The sequence below is a fragment of the Eptesicus fuscus genome, chromosome 18 (assembly GCF_027574615.1).
Source record: "Eptesicus fuscus isolate TK198812 chromosome 18, DD_ASM_mEF_20220401, whole genome shotgun sequence".
Taxonomy (NCBI): domain Eukaryota; kingdom Metazoa; phylum Chordata; class Mammalia; order Chiroptera; family Vespertilionidae; genus Eptesicus; species Eptesicus fuscus.
Genome location: NC_072490.1, coordinates 47,228,229 through 47,249,431, shown reverse-complemented (window position 1 = coordinate 47,249,431; position 21,203 = coordinate 47,228,229). Strand labels below are relative to the sequence as shown.

Sequence of the window (21,203 nt, the reverse complement as noted above, 5' to 3'; positions counted from 1 at the left end):
CATGCATCAAAGTGACTGGCGCTGAGAGCAGCCCCTCACTGCTCTGGACTACGAGGAGTGGAGTGAATTGCCAAGCTGTTTTTCTTTCTTTCTTTCCTTTTTTCTTCTGAGATCAGTATTGACAGGTGGATGGGGGGAGGGATGTGTGGCACATGAGCTCACCCAGGGAAGGTTTTTCTCAAACTGTCTTTGAAGTCTGAAAACAAATCACAGAGGCCTTTTTCCTGTAATAGAATATAGATCTGATTTTTGATTAAAAGAACACTCTGTTAATTCCGTCTCGGCACGCAGGATGCCCACACACTGACTAAAAAAAGAAACAGGAAGCTATTTAGAGAATCGCTTTGTCTACACAAAAGCAGAAACTGACTTAGCGAATGATTTTGCTCCTCTTTGAGTTTGATTTGAACCAAAATGAGCAGGGATTTCTGGGCACCCCATAGCCATCACTCAGCAATGTTCTGTTAAGGTAAAAGGATGCCATGTGCTCAATGCAGACATGTCCCTGGTGACGCAAGTGAAGAAGAACATGCTGAGGTGTGTGGAGTCCAAGTGACACGTGGCAGGACACAGCCCGTGTCGCATGGAGATGCTGAGTCTGGGCAGTTGCTGCAGGTCCAGAGGGTGCTGATTATATCTGGGGACAGCAGGGCCCCTTTGCCTGTGATAACTCCCCTCTGGCTCGGGAGCAGGCCATAGTCAATAGTGGTTTCCAGTACCCCACTGAAAAGATACGTTTTAAATGCACTAACCAAGGGCAGTTCGGAAAACAGAACAGAGCGGGTGATGTCTATTTGGCTGGAAACCTGAGTAAGTCTTATTAATTCAGAGTAGAAAGCTTCCACGTGCTAATTACCCAAACTACTAATTAGCTTTAATTATAAGCTTGGAAGGAAGTTGAAGTGGTTGCATGTGATAGTGCTGTTGACCTTTTCAGTGTACTTTGGGGGTTGGGGGTGGAGAAGCAAAAAGGGGGTGTTATACAATTCATCAGAGAGCAATTAATTTAGGCCTTCTGATGAATATGCTCTAAATGAACACATCTGTGCAGAGAAGGACATAAAGGCATTCTAATAGAGCCTCACCAATGTCAACTCAAAGTGCCCCAGCCAGGGGAGAAGATATCCTCCTTTTGTAAGTGATTCCTTATTCTGTCACTGCTGCAAACCCAGGGCCAGGCTGGGCGCAGCTAGATGGATGCTCTTATCCGCACAGTCAGTGAGAAAGGAGGCTGGCTCTGCGTGATGTCGGAGGGTCACTGTGAGGAGCTGTCCTTGGCGAAACCTGTCCCAAGTCTGGATGGACTGTCCCCATCGCCCCCTCACCTCAGCCCCTTCTGTCACTCTCTCTGGGCTCCCGCAGCCGAAACCACTCCTTTGACGTGGCTGGGGGTCCTCTGTGTTGTTTTTCCTGTGGCAGGACAGCTCCACACCCTCTAGTCCATCAATGCAAACCATGGTGGCTTTCCAGGGTCACCAGCTCAGCGTTTCCCGCCCCGCCCGGGCAGCAGGAGCTCCGCACACACGCACACGTGGGGGAGGCGCCCAAGGCAGGCCCGCAGCTGCTCGTCTTGCTCTCATCTGTCATCCCTGAGTCCATTACCCTGTAGATTCAGAGATCCTTTGGTTTGGCTCTAATTTCTCAAAACGGACGTGTCTCTTAGTAACCACCAGAGGGATCCTATATAATGTGATGGAAATTATAATCAACATGGCGGGATCACAGAGCAGACAGCCTGTGGGGCCCGAGGCCCTGGGTCTCTCCCTGGACAAGGAGAAGGGGGAGCAAAGGATGAGCCTTGAGGGAGAAGCTTCAGAGAGGAGCTCCCCAAAGAGGGCAGAGCTGAGCTGAAGACCCAAGGGGTCTGAGGGGCAGGCTTTCTCTCCACCTGGGAACAAACAAAACAACCAGACAAGTAAAACAAATCCTCGTCAAGGGAAAGAAAGCAGTTTTTAAGTCAGTGGAAGTGGACTTGTTTCAGAACCTGTGTTCAGAAGCTGAACTTCAACTACCATAGGACTTCATTTTAAGGGCTAAAAGCCGTTGCTGTTTTTAAAATAGGTTTGCACAACTGCATAAAAGAAGAGGGAATCCGGAGGGTTCCGTGTCGTTTGCTAGGCCTACTGTGTTTTGGTTTATTTAGATAATGCTGCAGTTGGTAGAAATGATCAACATTTAAAGTGTTAACAGGCTGTGAGTGCATTGGATGTAAGAGAATGAACATTTTATAAAAATTTTAAAAAATTAACAAGAGAGAAATGTGTTATCTCCCCTTCTGGAGGCCAGCGGTCCACCATCCCATCGAGGTGTTAGCAGGTCCTGCTCCCCTGAAGGCTCTGGGGAAGATCTTCCTTCCCCCAGCGTCTGGGGCTGCCGATGGTCCTTGGCTTCCTGTGGCTTAGAGCTCCATGGCGTTGTAATGTCTCTTTTCCTACATCTGTAGGCACCATCCTGCCCCTGTGTTTGTACTTTCCCAGTTTCTGACTCCGCCTTTGCGTGGCCTCTGTGGGTGTCTGTGTGTCTCCAAGTCGCCCTCTTTATGAGCCATCAGTCATTGGATTCAGGGCCCACCCAGTGGAGTATGGCCTCATCTTAACTAACTACATCTCCAAAGACCCTACATTCTCATGCTTCGGGTAGACACAAAGTTTTGGAGGACACTGTTCAATGCAGTATACGTTCCTTATCTATATTTTTTTAAAGAACTTTTCAACCTTTGTTTCTAGACACAAAGAGGGCTGATATTCTTCTAATATGATTTCCAGGTCACGGATGAAATCTTTTATCATCACCTGGGAAATGGTACTTCTGTGACCCCCTTGATTCCCTTCTGATTTTTTAAATCCAGTTTCCCAATCAGAATGGCTCCCCTCTAAGCTGCTGTGAGGCTGTGCCAGAGTGTTAATAGTTGCCTCGGGGTGGGAGTGGGGTGTGTGAGTGTGTGTGTGTGTGTGTGTGTGTGTGTGTGTGTGTGTGTGTGTGTGCGCGCGTGCATGCATGAGTTGGGCAGAGCACCAGAAGACAGCATTTCTACCCATAGTCCCTAGGTAGTAGCTAATTTTATCGCCCTCAACTGTCAGGTTTTAGAGGTTATCCTTGAGCATATTGGGCCAAATCAGTGTAGTGAAAGCCCAGGCGATCCTTGTTTATACCTGTTCTTCATATCTGCCTGGCTGCGCTAAGGGCCAGCTGAAGGTCCAGATCAGCTCAGCAGAAAGCTGAACACTCAGGCGCATCAGGCAAATTGGCAAATAAGTGTCAACCGAATAGGAGGTGGGAGAAGAACGGCAAGAGGGGCCCTCCATAGGGGGAATGCTTGGCCGGGTGACAGTTCATGATCAGCAGAGGAGGTGATGAGGAAGCATCTTGTCAGAGAAGCCCTGAGCTTCCAACCCTCCCAGCCACTTCTTATGTCAGAGCCCCCGCCACGTAGTCTTCTAGCCTTGGCCTGAACACAGTATCATGGAACTCACCGCCCAGCCCCCTTTCACAGCCCACAGTTCTGTGACTCTAAGTGTGGGATTAAAAACATCTGCTTCCCCAGACCACTAAGGCTAAAGGCCACTTATTGACTTATTCTGTTCCCATGAAACACCGATCAGAGGCAAATCAACAGAGACAGAAAGCAGAGGAGTGATTGTGGGGACTGGTGGGAAGGGGGCAATGGGGAGTCACTACTGAATGGGTACAGGCTCTACCTTTGGGGTAATGAAAATGTCCTGGAACTAGATAGTGGCAGTCATTGTTCAACATCGTGAATTTACTCAATGCCATTGAATTATAAGCTAAATGGTTAAAATGGTGAATGTTGTCCATTTCACCACAATTTAAAAAAAAAAGCTGCTCCTTCTGATCTACCCAATGGTCCCATGAAAGTCAAACTGAAGTCTGGTTCCTCTTCCATGGGGACATCTTTTGAATGCCTTTTCCCCCACATCTGTAGGCACCCTCATGCCCTATATCGCTGCGTTTCCAGACTGATTACCCTTCGCTTGTTCATCGTTGATGTCCCTTATCCAGGGTAGATTCCCCTCTTCCGTTACTTTTTTGAAATCAGGGTGCTACTGGGGTAGACTGTGCTGTGCAACACGGCCATCAGAGGCTGGGGTGGGACAATCACCAGCTCTGGCCTGGGACTGAGGAGACCTGCGCTGCAGCCTGGGTCCTGACTCAGCCATCGAGCCTCTCTAGGCTTCAGTTTCTTCATCTACAAAATGAAAGACAAGAGGACCTCCAAAGCCTTTTCTAACTCTCTCACTTTATACCCAGTTCCTTGCTCTGGACCTCATTCCAGTTTTTGACACCCAAGAGTGAATTCCTGTTTAGTATTGATGCTGAACTACTAATTCCCCCTGATCTGAAAGTGACTAAGTCACTACCTTTCTCTCACTAAGAGTTAAGCTGTATCTCTCCCCCGCCACCCCACCCCGCATGTATGACATTGAATGTGGGAGGTCAAATGAAAGATTCACTCGGTTTCTGATGAAATCCTATCCTATTAGCTATAATTTTAGATGTTAATTGCCATATCTAACCCATGTATATTCCTCCTATTTCACTGTGATATAGAAATCTGGGCGTGTCCTCGAGCAAGACCCTGAATCCAGTTTTGGGTAGGAGAGAGTCAGACCAGAGCCAGTGGCAGCCCAGTGGAGACTTCCTTCTGGTGTTTTCTCTAATCCCCACATGTTTGGCAGTGGCCGTTTGTCTTCATTCTGTTTCTAGAACTGTCTGAACGGAGAATAGACAATGACTAGAGGAAAAGAGGTGTATGATTACCTGAGGGCCTTTCCTTTTATTTATCTTGAGATGAGGAGTACCCTTGTGTTTTTGCTGGTTTGACTTTGATTTTGTGGTTGTCATTGCTGTGATGATTTGGTTCACTAGAGGATTTCTCCAAGTTCCATAGTCATATCTGTCTGTGCCAGTTGGGGGTACATATCATCCATTCACCTGCAATAACTCATTTGAGGCAGCAATGCCTGTGCTTTGATGAGAGACAGGCAAGTGGGTAAAAGTAACATTGGATGGAAGTGCTACTGGCGATCTGGAAGCTCCACATGAAGGGTTTTGATGTAGCCATGACTAGTCTAACTATAGCAGAATGGGGCACTGGAAAGAGCCTACAACTTGGAGGTCCAAGAGCTGGGTTCAGTTTACTCCATTTACCAGCTCTGTGGGCATGGCCAAGTTTTTGGCTCTCTGTTCCCTGGTTACCTTATTTGTAAAAGGGAACTCGTTTGAGGCTTATGTGAGGCTTAACTAGGTGCTGAGCATGGTACGTCGCGTGGTACTCTTCAGATGTTAACTTCCCTCCCACACCTCTTTAGGAGAAATTAAGAATCATGTGAGGTAATCTACATGAAAATGAATGTTATAAAATCTAGGGCATCAAATATGTTATCCAGCAAGAAGAGTAGAGGGTAGTCATTTCTTAGCCTCTCTCTAAGCTCTGATCCTTGTCTGACCCCCTTTGAAAGAAAGCAAGAAACATTTTTTTCCATAGGCAAGAATCTTTCCCCCACCTCCCTCCTCCCTCCCTCCCTCCCTCCCTTCCTCCCTTCTTCCTCTATACACTCCTCCTTCCCTTCTTGCCCTCTCCCCACCTCCCCCTTATTGTTGTGCCAAGGAGCAAAGAGGAGGCTGGGACCTGTGTGTGAAGGTTTGGGGGTGGTGGGAGGGGTGAGGCATGACCTAGTATGATATGAGTACAGGATATTTCAAGGAGAGTTAAAATTTTCTGGCCTCACTTTGGATCTCTATGTTTCATCTGCAAAATGAATTGCATTAAACCACCCTTCATATTCCTACTGGAAATAGAAAAGTTGGGGCAAGAATTCCCTAAACAACTTGTCCAGTGCTTGACCAGCCTTCTTCTCTCATCTTCCCAAGCTCTGAAGGTTAAGTGCCTACAGAACATGAAACCACACGAAGGGGCTCTCTGTCTTTGAGTCCATCTCTCATGCCGATTCCCATTGCCCCAAGCCAGGCAGGAGAGGCCCTTTCCTCCACTAGAGACACTCAGTGCCTGGAAACAGCACAGAGAATGGCCTTCTTAGCTCCTTCCCTCCTTCCCACTTCAGTAGTAAGGAAATGCCAGTCTTGAGAGAGCCCATCAACCTGGGAGAGAAAAAGAATAGTTTTCCCAAATACTTGGAGGACAGATGACCTTGGCAGTTCACTCTGGCCTATCTAGGATGGGGCGCCCCGGGATCACCTGCCTTTCCAGGTCCTAGAAAAGAGCGTCAGCAAAGGGAGCTCAATGGGACCAAGATGACAGAGCCTTCTTCCTCCAGAAAACCCAGCCATGTGGGACTAGGAAACAGTTATTGACTCTAACATGCTGCCGTGTAGAACACATGCGGCTCATTAAATATCTGCAGACGTGACCACCTCATAGCTGTCCCCGCTTGGATTTAAGCGTGAGGAAAAGCTGGGAGCCCCTCTTGTGGGTGCCATCATGTCCTTCCCTCCCTCAAAGAATTCGAGGCAAGGATACGGCCTCATGGGCTGGCAGCTTTGCAGGATGTCTCTGAGCCCCTGTCCTGCTCCAGGAAACAGAAGGTGCCATGAATAAAGCCACACTCTGAAGAATATGCACATCTTGCCTGAGGGCAGGCCACCACTTACAAATGTGGAGACACCCAGCCCTGAAAATCGGTCCCAGCCCACAATCTTCCCACTCGGAATCTGCTTGCGGGCCCTGGATCATCAGATGTCCTGTGCCTCCTTTCATTTCTTTATTATTCTTTTAAAAAATCTTTTCTCCCGGATGTCCCTTGTGGGCAGACTCCCTGAGGCTGTTAAGCTAAGGATTGGTTGTCCAAAGCAGCCGATAAAAAGAAACTTGGGGAACAAAGCCCCTTGTTTTGTCGGGTCCCTTTGATAGCTTGAAAAGGTCAAGAACCTCTTTCCTTAGCAGAGTCTCCACGTGACTTGCTAAGTGATGAGACAGAGATTCTCTTTAAAGGCCTTGTATCCTTCCACCTTTGTTCATATGCAAAGTGATTTCTTAAAAGGAGGCCCTGGGCATTCATGCACCTCGCACTCTAATGAGGCTGATGGGCCTGTTAATGCAGCAGGAGCCAGCCTGGAGGGTCTCCTATCCCTGAGGCACTAGAGCTTGGCCAGAAGAGCAGTGTCATCGCCAGTGAGAGCCACGAGATGACACGGAAACAGAAACCTCGACTGGCCCCATGCATGGCTCTGAATTTCTCATTCTTCGGTATAATTTCTGTCCCTATAACTTGGGAAAAATTCTGATTTTATTAAAAAATTATAATATAGCCATCATAAAATATCATTAAAGGGTAATAAAGTTCAAAAAATGAAAGCCAAACACATCCTTACAAAAATTATGATAAGTGTGAATTATTTAATTCAGCTTTACATGCATTATAGGTCAAAGGATGGATGCTTAGGGTTATGGGGTTGCTGTGAGGATTCAATAAGATACTAGTCAATGAGGTGTACTACATGGGGGTTGCTTAAAGGAGTAAATAAGCATGTACATAGCACGGGGTCTGGCACATAAGCCTCGGTTAGTGTTAGATCATAGGAGTTAGCAGCGGGCTACAAATGAGCAGTGCAATTGTGTTAATCCTATACTTTCTGTATCGCATTTAGTGGAAGTCTGATATCCAAGTTGGACCCCAGACTTCAGGATCTTCTCTTCAACCACAGTTCACAAAGAAATATTCAACACCTCTCTATGGTGACCTGGGAAGCGGGAGATGATCTTGAGTCTTGACTCAGCTCTGCCATTTAAGTGTGTGATACCAGATGGGTCACTCTGAGCCTCACCTGCCTCCCAGGATCCTTGGGAATTTCATGAGATGACTCATAGAGGGCCTCTGGAGCAGAGGAGGTCACCAAATGTTAATACTTTTTCTTCCCCCCCTCTCTCCTCCCTTCTCTTCCCCACCCTACTCCTCCACTCCTTTCCTGTTAAAACTCAGCAACTGAAATGCTCAGAAGTGCTCACAAAGCCTTAGTTACATTTCAGACTCTCCCTCTCTTCCTGATCTTCTCTGATCCTGACCCTGGAGTTAATGAGCACTGATTGGACATCTGTGTTCATCAGTGGCCCAAGAAAGGGTGCACGTGTTGGCTATCTCTGGTTAACAGCCCAGCTGAAGGCAGGAAGCAAATTAGCTGTTAGAAGGTGGTCCTTTGCACCTGAAATTCATTATAGATTTAAACCCATTTTGAAAATGCATCTCTAACTCCATGAACCAGAGTACAGCCTGGGCCACTTGGTGAGAAACCCATTTTACTTAGTGATTTAAAAAGAAAATCTGGGCTTCTGCAAGGCAAATATTTATGAAGGGTGCATCTTAGGGGCTGATTGTGACATATTGATCCCTGCTGCCAGTGAGAAGCAGCTGACCAAGTCCATTGCACCCAGGATTAAAGCCAAGATCATTGCAGAAGGTGCCAAGGGCTACAGCCCTAGAAGCTGATCAGATTTTCCTGGAGAGGAACATTGTGGTCATTCCAGATCTCCACTTGAATGCTGGAGGAGCCACGGTATCTTACTTTGAGGGGCTGAAGAACCTAAATCATGTCAGCTATGGCCATTTGACCTTCAAATATGAAAGGAATTCTAACTACCACTTGCTCATATCTGTTCAAGAGAGTTTAGAAAGGAAATTTTCGAAGCCCCGTGAAACTATTCCTGTTGTGCCCACAGCAGAGTTCCAAGACAGCTATGGGGGGCATCTGAGAAAGACAGGGTGCACTCTGGTGTAGCAGACACTTGGAGTGCTCACCAGGTAAATCATGCCCACAGCTGGGAAGTATGACCTGGGAGTGAACCTGAGGACAGCTGCCCAGGTCAATGCCACTGGCAAAGTCTTCAAGGTGTACAGTGACCTGAGTGGTCTCCACATGGATGAGTTGCAGCTGATTTCTTCACTACCCTCTTCCCGTCTTCATCTGTATTCCTACCACAAGTTTACATGTAACCACAGTTTTCTTTCTCTCATTAATCCTATATAATAAAAGCCTAATGTGCTAAGTGTCCGGTTGGCCTTTCGACCAATCAAAGCATAATATGCTAAGGCTACTCAACCACTTGCTATGATGTACACTGACCACCAGGGGGCAGATGCTCCGACAGGTAGGTTAGCTTGCTGCTGGGGTCCAGCCAATCAGAACTGAGGGAGAAGGGCCGGACACGCCCTGGAGCCCTCCCTCGGTTCCTCCCTGGCTGGCCAATCTCCTACATCCCTCTCTGGCCCCGATCGTGCACCAGTGGGGGCCCTCGGCCTGGCCTGTGCCCTCTTGCAATCCGGGACCACTTGGGGGATGTCGGAGAGCCGGTTTTGGCCTGATCCTGCAGGCCAGACTGAGGGACCCCACTGGTGCGCGAATTTGTGCACCAGGCCTCTAGTTATTTAGATAATGGTCCACATTCTCAGCAAGTCAATCCAAATCAGCCTCTTAAGAAGAAAGAAATTAAGGTCAGGGAATCATGTACAAAGCTCAAAGTAGATGCCAGAGAGCTTTTGGGTATGTGCCTGTAACTAAAATGTCCTCCTATCTGGCTGCACTGCCTTGCTCAGTGGCTGCCTCCCAGCAGCCAGAGCTGTGACCGGGAAGGCACCTGCCGTCCAAGAGCAGTCAGCTGCCTGTTGCCTCACCTCTGGCCAAGTCTGAGACATGCTGTAACTTTGACATGTTTAAGAAGCAGGTGTGTGGCATTTTCAGACGGTAGCATGGTCCTCAAGTGAGTTATTGGTATTTTATATCAGCAAACCTACTCAATTTTATAGATTGCAAACAAAAAATAAAGGCTGTTTCTCTTTATGAATTTTATTCTTTTAGAATTAAGTAAGTACTTCCTGCTGTAATAAAATGGCCTTCAATCCCTTAATAACCCTAACCTTGACTCAAGTAGTGAATGCCTATAACATAATGAATGAAAAAAAAAAAAAAACTAGCAATTTTATAACATAAGACCATATCATTTATAGCTTATCAATAGGATGTTGTCCAGCAAAAACAGAAAGTCCAATGGAGAATTAAGTTATCTTCATACATATCATTGAATAGCAAATGATTAGGCTATTTTTTGTTAAGACTGTAGGAATTTACTAACCACAATTGTGACATGTAATCCAAAGAATGCAGTAGCCTCCTCATCATGTTAGTTAATTATTCTTCTCTTTTGAAAAATCTATTATGTTGACTAATTGAAGAATAATTCAAGTAGAGTGTTCCAGGAAAAAAACACTTGGGCTCCCTCTTTGGAGTCTGGCTGGTGGCTCTGAGCATTGCCAGTAATGGCCCAACTCGCCCTGACTTTGGGTCCCCTTCCAGGGCCTCCCATTCTGCGCAGCTTCCCCAACAGTGGCCTGGAGACAGCCTGGGGTTGAGGGCTGTGTTTTCCGGGGCCTTTCAAACAGGGGTGTCCCAATAAGTGCTAGATATTATATACATAAGAATAAGCTCCCTTCCTTCCTTCTTTCCTTCCTTCCTTCCTTCCTTCCTTCCTTCCTTCCTCCCTCCCTCCCTCCCTCCCTCCCTCCCTCCCTCCCTCCCTCCCTCCCTCCCTTCCTTCCTTCCTTCCTTCCTTCCTTCCTTCCTTCCTTCCTTCCTTCCTAACAATAATGTCCTTTCAGGCATTTCTAACTACTTTGTAACTGCATGACTTACCTGGTGGTAAAAGTAATTATTAAAAGTCTACCTTTTCCAAAAAATAAAAACAAAAATCTGGCACTGCCTAGTTGCTTGAGCTTTGCTAACATTTGCTGTAGCTTCTCTTTACATAAAGCAGGTGTCAAGCGAAGACTGTGTGTGTGATGCTGATCATTGTGTTGTATTAAAGAGCTGCATTGCGTTCCAGAATGAGAACGAGAATGCTTCATTTTCCTCCACCTGCAAAACCATTAAATTAGGTGACATGTTTGCAGCTCCAGAACCAGTAATCAGCTTTCAGTCTGAATGGGGGACGTGGTGTTATAATGCAGTGCTTTAGCATTTGCACTTGATAGTTTAATTTAAATAATACGGAGCACAGTTACGCTTCTCGTTGATTGTCAGAGTAACAGGAAAGAATGCATTGCACAAACTGTTTTTCTGTAAACAATTTTGTATTCTTGGCTTTTTCTTCCTTGTTATTAGCCTCTGCTGCCCTCGCTGAATAAACTAGAAAATGGCAGAGGCCTCTAACGTCACCAGTATTATGTCGCTCTTTGTTCCCTTTTCCCTCTTCCCAGGGAAACAATATCTGAGCAATCTCCAAATTTCCATGAGATCGTCAAAAGGCCTGCAGCGAACCATTAAAAAAAAAATCCCCCCAAAGAGACTTTTTCTTGCAAGATGCCTTTATGTATTAGAGATCAATTTTCTGATAAGATTCTCTGTTCCAGAGAATATTTGGTAATTTTAGCAAAAGTAAGTCCCTGCCACAGGAATAGTGAATCTCAAGTTAATGCCCAATAATATCACAAACTAAATGAAACAAATTGCTGAATGTCTCCCCAACATCCCCCTTCAAAGTAAAGCTTATTTCAGGATTTTCTTTTATAGGACTTTCCAGCTATCAGATGTCTCCACAGAATTTGTTTTCTTCAGGGCAGTGTCCCAATTGGTTTCCAAACCTTAATCATAAATCCTTAGTAACAACTTTACATTTTTGCTATTTCCATCTTTTCCCTTCTACTTCCCACACACAAACAAACAAAAACAAGAAAACCCCACACAGAATATACCCATCTATTGGTGCCTGAAGATGATAGGCCTTGAGAATGGAGCTGCCTGTATTTTACTATTAGTGATTTTTATTTCTTAAGACTTTTTTTAATTCATTTGCATGGCTTTATAACCTCGATCAGTATGACCTGCTTAAGCCTTCTTAGGCACCGACTCTTGGTCGGAAGTCAGGGAGGTGGAATGAAGTTGTTCATTTTCACGGTTCCTCCCTGCCCCCAGACCTGCCTTGTCCCCTGCAATGCCGGTTGCTTGTAAATGTTGCACACATCAGCCTATCTGTAGGTTCAAAGCAGATGGCATTTTTCAAAAGATGCTGTTTAAAACTGAGTTAAATAAAAAAATATTTCAGTGGATTTCCTAGTGTTTCTCATTCCACTGGGAATCTTGCCTGGGCAAGAAATATGCATCTAGTGTTTCTAATTCCACTGGGAATCTTGCCTGGGCAAGAAATATGCATCTCAGTGGCTCTGGTTTATTTGGATGCAGCACACCTGCCCATGTGTAGCTTTGCGGAGAGCACACGAGTGTAACGAGGTGTTTCCATTCATATTTTAAGCGTGTCCTGGGAAATAAGGCCTTGAATCTGTGTGAATACCAGTTGAGAGATCTCTCTCTCCACTCACAACAGCCCTTACTCTCTGTCATACACAGCACTAGCTATTCTTCATATCTTATCTCTTTCAAACATCCCAACAACCATGGACCCCATGAATCCCCTCTTTCCAGATACTAACGCTGAGTGGACAGTGAGCTCACGTGCCCATGGTCACACTGTTGAGAGCTGAGGAGCCGAGATTAACTGTAGGGTTTCCTTCCCAAAGCTGTGCTCATGGCCTGCCCTCACATGCCCCCGCTCTACCTCCTCGTGTGTATAAGCACATGTCCTGTCGATGGGTGTGTGGTTAGGTACACCCGTGACCCCGGCCTTTGGTCAGTGTTGATCATTTTTGAATCCTCCTTAAATCTGGTAGGTTTGATTATGAAAACAGTTGTCAGTACTCAAGGAACAGTGATGCAGCTATGCACAGGGACTTGTGTATTTGAATAATTCACAGAATCATAGGATTCATGTGGTCAGAAGAGAGCCCTTTTTTTTCATCATTTTCCCTCCCACTAGCTAGCTCTCTTGCTCAGAATTTACTCATATCACATGACACTATCCTAGAGTCTACTTTAGTTCCTCTTAATCTCTACCCTTAGTGATTACGCTAATGAAATGAAGGTGATAAAACATCTCTGGGCAGTGTAGACACATCCCCTCTATGTCTGGGATGTTTTTGAACTGTTTCAGATGTCCTAGCTATTGTGTGTGTGTGGGGGGGGGGAGGGGTTTGATAGCATCAACCAACCAGAGGACTTGAGTGAAGATTTTGATTGGGGGGTGGGGTGGGGGTGAAGGTTATGGAATGTTTCTCAGCAGAGAGGCTCTGAGAGATGGAGCCATAGTGTTCGAGAAGCAGCCACCAAACACACATTGGCAGCCTTCCAGGGGACCTGAGCAGTGACCCAGGGAAGCCTAACACACATGGTGGCAAATGATCAGGCTCTCCACAGGAACGGGCCAGAAAAATGCCTTTGAACACAGCTACTTTGTCATAGCAAATGGAACAGTTTTCATTTGTTTTAATTCCACAATTAGTTCTGTTAATAAAAATGTCTATTTCAGCTATTTAAGACACCCACTAAAACGCTTTAATATTAATTTCATGGACAAATTCCAACAGAACTATATTAGTTTTTCCCCCATTAAGGTAACATTATGGACTTTTAATAGAGCTCTCAGCTGTAATGGTTTTTATTGACCTAATTATTAAGTGAATTAAAATCTGCCCCAATGATTTCAAAATCATGTAATAGTGGTGTCAATGAGAACGCTATGGTGGTGGTTACTGAGAGGTGAAGAAGGAGAAACCCTACACACACCTCCAGAAAGGAAGACAATACTCCAAATATAGTGAGTGCATTTGCCTTCACTATGGAGGAAATTTGAAATATCAAAATGGTACTTTGTTGTGAGTCAGTTAACCTGTTGTACACAGGAGACGTCTGTTTTCTTCCTTGCCTGTCTTCTGTGCTTTTCTTTAGATGCTTTCTAAAAATTATGTTAGAATTTTAACAGTGATGTGAAATATATGATGGAATCTTTGAAGAGGTTTCTCTAATTACCTTTTAGTACAAAAGTAATACGGTCAATATCAATAGTGCAGAGGGCAGAGAGTACAATATCAAATCCTACTTTTTAGGAAGACCACTGGTAAAGGCTTGAGGAAGCTGTGAGTAAATAATTGATTTTTACCATCCAATTATTTGACATTTATTTGGCACAGACAGCAAATATGTGGCACATGCGCCTCTAATCCCCTCTCCCAGACATCACTAAGGATTGGCCCACCCTTTCTCATTGAGAGCAGTGCATTCTGGGGATCTCAGGCCTGTGCTTCAGAAACTTCTAGGGAATTGCATTTGCTCATTAAAGAAATGCTGTGATAAAGGGATGAGATTTATCAATCCTATTTACCAAACACCCGAGACTCAATAGGGATGGAACTAGATCAGGGCACTGGCAGGTGGGGAGTAAATTAGAGTGAGAGCACAGAGCCCCTGACTCCTGGCCTATTGATTATTCTGTCAGTCTTCCATCCATTCATTCCATCCATTCATTCCACTTCTATGTGCCAGGCACAGGATAGGCAACAGTGAGCAAGGAGGTCATGGTCTCTTCTGTCAAGGAACTTCCATTCTGGTGGGTGAGGCAGACAATAATCTAACAAATAAGATGATTAAGAAATGGATACTATGGAGAAATGAATGGAGAGAGATGTGATAGCTTTAGGGGGTTGCAAGGAAGGTCTTTGTGAAGAGGGACTTTTGAGCCAGGGCCCAGCAGAAGAAGGAGCCACTGAAAATCTGGGAACAGAGGGTCAAACAGGCAGAGGGAGAGGAGCTGGTGTGAAGGGCTAAGGATGGGAGGAGCCCCATGTGCTCAAGGGAGACCTGAGAAGGGGTCTGGGAGGAAGGAGAGGGGTAGGTTGTGGTCATCCAGTTCCAATAAAGGGATTTGGGTTTTAATCTCCTTTTATTGGACACCCATTGGGGTGACTTAAGCAAGGAGTGACCTAACCCAATATATGTTGGGCATAGAGTGGAGACACCACATCCTGGCTCCACAACGATACCTGCCTAATCGCATGACCTCAGAGCATTTTGGTGAGATAAAATGATATGTAAGTTTGCATTTTGTCCTAATGCAAACGAGTGAATCGTACCTGGCTACAGGTGCACACGCCTGCCCCAGTGAGCTCAGAGATCGCGCTTCCTATCTCTTCCTCTCCCCTGGCCAGGGACTGGAACATTTAGCAGGCCCAGGGGTAGGACTACACAGGGAAGCACACACAGAGGAGGAGCTGGTAGAGACAAAAGGGAAGAAGAGCTCACCGTGTGCCATACCAACACTTGGACGATGCATAACTTCCAGAAAGATGATACGTAAGCTTGTTTGAACCAGGAAAGAAGGCACATCTTTCAGCCGCCATTTCTAACTGAGGGTAGCTCTGTTCTGCTTGGTGGGGGCATCTCTTTGACCTTAGTCAAAATAGTAAGAGCTGTCATTGGCATCCTTATTGTTACCGACAATTCTAGGGTTGGCTGAGTGAGTACCATGTGCAGACACTGCTCAGCGCTTTGCACGGCATTCTCTCGCCCTGCACAGGGAGTGACTGTTGTGCTGTTTGACAGGTGAGCAAACTTAGCCACACAAAGCGTACCTCGTGCTTACCCAAGTTCAGCCAGCCAGCCAGGGTAGGAGGTTTAACTCCAGAGCCCTTGTCCTTAACCACAATGGACCCTCAGGCCTATTGTCAAATGGAACCGTGTGCAGAAGCATTGAATTTGAGACCTGTCTCAGTTCCTTCAGCCGTACGTTAGGGGTGACGATGGCTCTGACCTTGGAGCATCTTGGTGAGATAAAATGACATATAAATAAAACACATAGCAGAGTGCTGAACACACAGCAAACCAGTAGTCGCTGTCTCCTAGGACCATTGATGGGATTAACAGTCAGGTGTGCATCGCTCTTAACACTGTGCCTGGAGGTTTCCTAGGCACTCCACAGGGGTGGTGGCAGCTCTGGCTGATCTAAGAACAGTCGGTGACTCAGATTTGTAACACGTTGTAAACCAGAGTAGCTGGGGGAGTCCCTTCGCTTCTGCAGTAGGAATGAGCTCTGTCTTGGATAGCATGAGTTCATGTGGGATCCGTTGTGGCAATGCCAATGGGCTGACACTGATTTTAATTCTGTCTGATCCTGTTTCAGAAGGAGCCACGTGTGCCTTAACGGGAAAACTTAGTGATGACTTCTGAAGGAGGGTCTGCTGGGTGATCGTTTAAGTCCATTTCTGACAAGAATTTCAGAGAGCCTCAAGTCGTATAACATTTTTCTAAAAAATCACGTGTGCTATTTATCTGATAGAGCAGCTGGCATGCTGGGGTGTGTTATTTCCTGGTTAAAAAATATGAAGTCTCTGGCTGAGCTCATGGGAAACATCCTGGGCATGTGGCAGGGAGATGAATGGATTCCCAAATTGTGTCTGATTTTTAAAGCTCACTGGGGGCTCAGATTAATGTGGGACATAGTCAGGAAGTGTTAGGGGCTGTGTCTGGCCCACTCTCAGGATGTCTCGGGGCCCAGCCCTGGGCTGAGGGCACTGAGGAGTCTGCATGGGGGCAACAGGCTTGCTCTCAAGCACCAGGAATGTTTCCCTCTGAAGTCACACTCCTATGAATGAGAAACAAGGAGAGAATGGTTTCATCTTTGAAATGAGTCAGTAGGCACTATACTCCATAGGTTTACATAGCTTTGGTCAGTAGGCACTATACTCCATAGGTTTACCCCTTCTTATAACGCCTGTCCCCTAATTTGACCATGGCCATGAAGACGCTGCATGTCCTTACATTACTTGTGGCGATGCTGTGGAGGAAAATCTCACCGATTCTTACAATGACTGTGCTTCCCGGAAGGCAGCGTGGATGTGGGGAGGGGCTGGTGAGCACTGCTCTGGAAGCCAGGAGGCTCGGTTCCCTCTGCCCCTGGTCATGTGACCTTCGGCGAGGCGTGGCTCTCATAGTCCCTAAGCGAGGGGCTCCCTCTGTTACTGTGTCAGCAACCAGCCTCGCCCTTCCCCTCTCGGGACCCACGCTTGATCTGCACATTCGCTCTGGCTCGTCCTGAAGCCAGGGGCTGCTTCCTTGTTTGGCTGGCACATCTTCTACTTGGTTTTTCATGATCATCTGAAATACACATTCTCACTCTGGAGTCCCCAGACAGACCCCGGAATGAGATGCAAAAGCTGGAGAGCAGGTGACTATTTATGGGGTCAGGGGAAAGCGCTATGATTTCCATTTATTCATCCAGTGACTGTTGAACACCTCTCCTCTGTCAGGCACTGAGCCAAGCGGGGAAATAAAATAGTCATCTGGGCCGATCTGGTCCCTGACCTCCCAGAGCCTCCATTACAGTCAGAAAGTTCCTAGAAACAAGCAGACAATCACAGTGCAGGGGAACGGAGATGTGGGGTCAGCGGGACTCGCAGGAGCTGGAGGGAGGGGTTCCTCGCTCAGACGCCACTAGGTTTTCAAGGGAGTTCATGCCCTAAACATAAAAACCTCTGAACCAAAGGAAGGGAGTTTGACATGCATGATGCTAGTGCGAGCAACGGGTGGGGAATCGACGGGTGGGCAGAGATAGCGTGTTGCAAAGTTTGGCTTAAAAACTGGAAACCAATATAATTGTCATTTAATCATAGCTAATGTACATCGAGCTCTAATTATGTTCCAGATTCTTGCTAAATTTTAACATCAGTAATCTCATTTATTCTTCATGAAGTGTCTGTGAGGAGCTGGGGTAGTCCTGTTTTACACGGTGAGAGCACAGGGCTCATGAGTATTAAGTTATCGTTTAATATCTTCTACCCGAAAAGTAGCAGACCTGGGATTTAAATCCAGGCCTGGGCAATTCTTAAGCTTCGCACTAGCACAGGGCTTTGGATCACAGTGAGGGTGTACCTGGAACCATCAGCTCAAGCAGGCTGCGAAATCTTGGTTTCTTGAATTGTTTTGCCAGACATGGGCAGGCTTTAGATTTAAAAACTAAGAAGTCAGCACCGTCTGTTCACACGTCCCCACCCGCCGTGGGAGACATTCCCTGCCAGGCTGGCGTGGAGGGGCCCGGGTTCACCTGCTCCCGGTGAGACGGTGTCATGTGCCCGTCTGTGGCCCAGAACCAGCCGTGGAGTTGAAGGAAGCAGAGCTCGGAGGGGCTTATTAACAATTTAGCAGTTCCAAGCATGTGGTCCTGTTCATTCCATTTGCTGCAGAAACACTGTCACAAAGATTAAGACCCAGCCACTGTGGGGATGGGGGGATGTGAAACTCATTTGGTGGCTGCGCAGCTCCCACGGTCTAGTCTAAGCTGCAAGAGCCTCCTTCTCTGGCTGAGTGCCCTTCCCTTGCTCTTCCAGTTGACCTTGACACCTCCAGATCCCGAGTGTCCGTAAGATTTCTTCCTCATTTTATGAAAGTTTGATCCCAAAGATACAAAGCTCCCCTTCCCCCAGAAATAGCTCCTGTTGATGATCTCACCCCCCAAACACCTGGCCCTGTGGAAATGTCCTTGACGTAGGAGTGTGTCGGTTTATCATTCAACAAGCCTTTACCGGGGCCAGGCCTGCATGAGGCACCGGGCACAGGGAGGAGGCAGCCCACGCGCTCAGGATGCCATGCTTGACAGCCTGTGGCAAAGGGAATTAGGAGCTCCTTGGGCTGCAAGTGACAGGAACGCTACTCACACTGCTTTCAGGGAGGCGGGAGAGGTCACCAGCTCCTGTAACTGGCGAGTGTAATGCTAGAGGGGACTCCAGCCTGGCTGCCTGGAGGGCTAGGCAGTGTCCTGGGGCTTTGTATCTCCTCCTCCTCTCAGGAAGCCCCTCCCCCAGGGAGCTAATGTGACCACAGCAGCCCAGCCTCACATCCTACTTTGTTGTAATGGAGAAGTTGTTTTTCCCAGCAGTGCTTAGCAATAAATCTGCACAGAAGATTCGGGCCCAACTTGAGTGACATGCCCCATGCTGAGCCAGTAACCATGCCTGAGGGATGGGGTACTCGGAGTGACCAGATCTGGGTCCTGAGCCCATTCCTGCGGCCAGGTAGAAATGGAACCACCCCATCTTAAACACGAGGAGCAGAAGTGTTCCCTCACAGAAAGAGGGGCCCCTTAAACAGTAGATAGCAGAAGGACACCTGGGTGCATGAAAGAGAGGGATGGATCTCATGCGTTAATGGAGCCCAGAAAATGTTGGGGGAAAGCTCAGAGGTGCTTCCCAGAAGGGTTGGCATTCGAACACTGTCCCAAAGGGTGAAGGAAAACTTGACAAGAGTACCAGAGGCTGACCTGGAGCTTAGCTCTGCTTTGCTAATGCTCCGTTAGTGACCTGGGGAAATACTCATTCGTTCAAAAACCTTTACTGAGTTATCATTCAAGCGTATACCAGGGACCCTTCAGTGCAGGCTGCAGAGTGAACAAGATGCACTGTCTGTCTCTCATGGACTTTACAGCCTACAGGAGAGGCAGGCATTACACAAATAAAGCACAAATGATGAAGTAATTATCCTGGTGTAAGTGCTTAGAAGGAAAAGATGACCGTGCTCGGGTAAAAGAGCACCCATGTCTTACGTTATTCTTTCCAAAATGGAAAAGCAAAGTCTGCGTCCCTTTCCCACAACCAATCAATAATAGATTGAGGAACACAGATGAATCTGTTTACACACACACACACACACACACACACACACACACACACACGGGTGTGAGAAAAGCAGAGAATAAAATAGAGAGTAACATTTAAGCACACTTCTATTTTGCACTTGGAGGCCTAGCTCCTGGGGACCACCTTAGAATGCGTCACTTTCATGCTGCCAGTGGCTAGCTAGTCCTCTCCTTCTCAGCATTCCCAATCCAGGGCTGATTTTCATGTGCATATCCAGTGTCCTTAACCAGTGTACTTAGATCAGTACAAAACACTATCGCCTGCATTTTGTCATTTCCTCCTATAAACCTTTGGGGTTTAAAAAGCACGTTTTGGTGTGGAAGCAAGGAAAATCTGGAGATGCTGCTTTTAAACTACTGACTCTCTTTAATAATAAAAACTTATGCCTGGCCGATGTGTCAGTGGTTGAGCATCGACCTATGAACCAGGAGGTCACAGTTCCATTCCCAGTCAGGGCACATGCCTGGGTTGCGGGCTTGATCCCCAGTAGGGGGCGTACAGGAGGCGGCTGATCAATGATTTTCTCTCATCCTTGATGTTTCTCTCTCCCTTCCTCTCTCTGAAGTCAATAAAAACATATTTTTAAAAAGTATTGATTATACTATTTGTAACCAATCTGGTGATAAAAATGTTTCGTTGTAGAATCTGCCCATGTAGGCATTTCATGTGGAGAAGAACTACTTGCCCATTTAGATTCTCCTGAGAATGGCGATGGATCACAGAGATGAGGGAACCGCCCCAGGATGCTGCTCTGATGAACTGGTGTTTACAGTGGAGGCCGCGAGTGACGTGGGAGGTGTGCCCTGTGTGCTCAGGCTCACTCTCATACGCTGGCCTCTGTTCTTTATCATGTGAAAGCCACATGCTCATAGTTAACATTTTAATGGGTTCATTCTCCCAGGTAGCTTATAAATCCCACTAATAAATCAAAGGGCCTTCTTAACGGAATTTCAGGGGCTGCTGCAATATTGCTGTATATAAGAATTAGGGGTACTGGAAGCTAGATTCATAATTTTTTCTGAGGTCTCCACTCCCATACCCATGCTCCCCCCTCCAAAAACTAACATGATTGGAAAAGGAAGTTGGAGATAAATGTCTCTGAGCCACATTGAGCAACGTCTTCCACAAGACAAAGTGAGTTACTAAGAGAAAAATGTACACGTGATTTAAAAGATACCATTTAAATTCTATTAGAATATTTTTTTTAAAATAAAAGGCAATGAGTTAAGTGAGAATAAGATGTAAACCTTCCTACAATATTTGATTGCTAATGAACAGAAAGTATTAATCTGAGCAACTAAGAAGAGAAAAATGCACAGTGTTTTCCATTAAATCAACTAAATGATTAAACGAGTTAGTCAGTAGAAACCATTTTAATTTTCTAAATGTGAAATGTGCAGCTTATAACAAATACATTCAAAGCACCTTTCTAAGCAAGTTTTGACCATAAAAAATGTGGGTTATAAAGCTGTTGGGTATTTTCTTCTTTACAGCCAATATTTTAATGCAGTGACGTTAATTGTGTAGAATGAAATGTCCCTCCTCTCTGGCCTTAAAAAAAATCAGCATCCAGGGCAGCGTTCCTAATGGATCTCCAACACTGTTACAAAATGACTGATCGTTGTCACAGTCATTGTCGCAGCTTTCAGAGCTGTTACATTTTTA

General features: G+C 46.3%; 1 protein-coding gene across 1 annotated transcript in view; it reads left to right on the top strand.

Annotated features, from left to right (window-relative positions):
- FHIT (fragile histidine triad diadenosine triphosphatase) overlaps positions 1-21,203 on the top strand; it is a 1,079,335-nt gene that overhangs the window by 1,003,317 nt on the left and 54,815 nt on the right. The gene's annotated exons all lie outside the window — the stretch shown is intronic.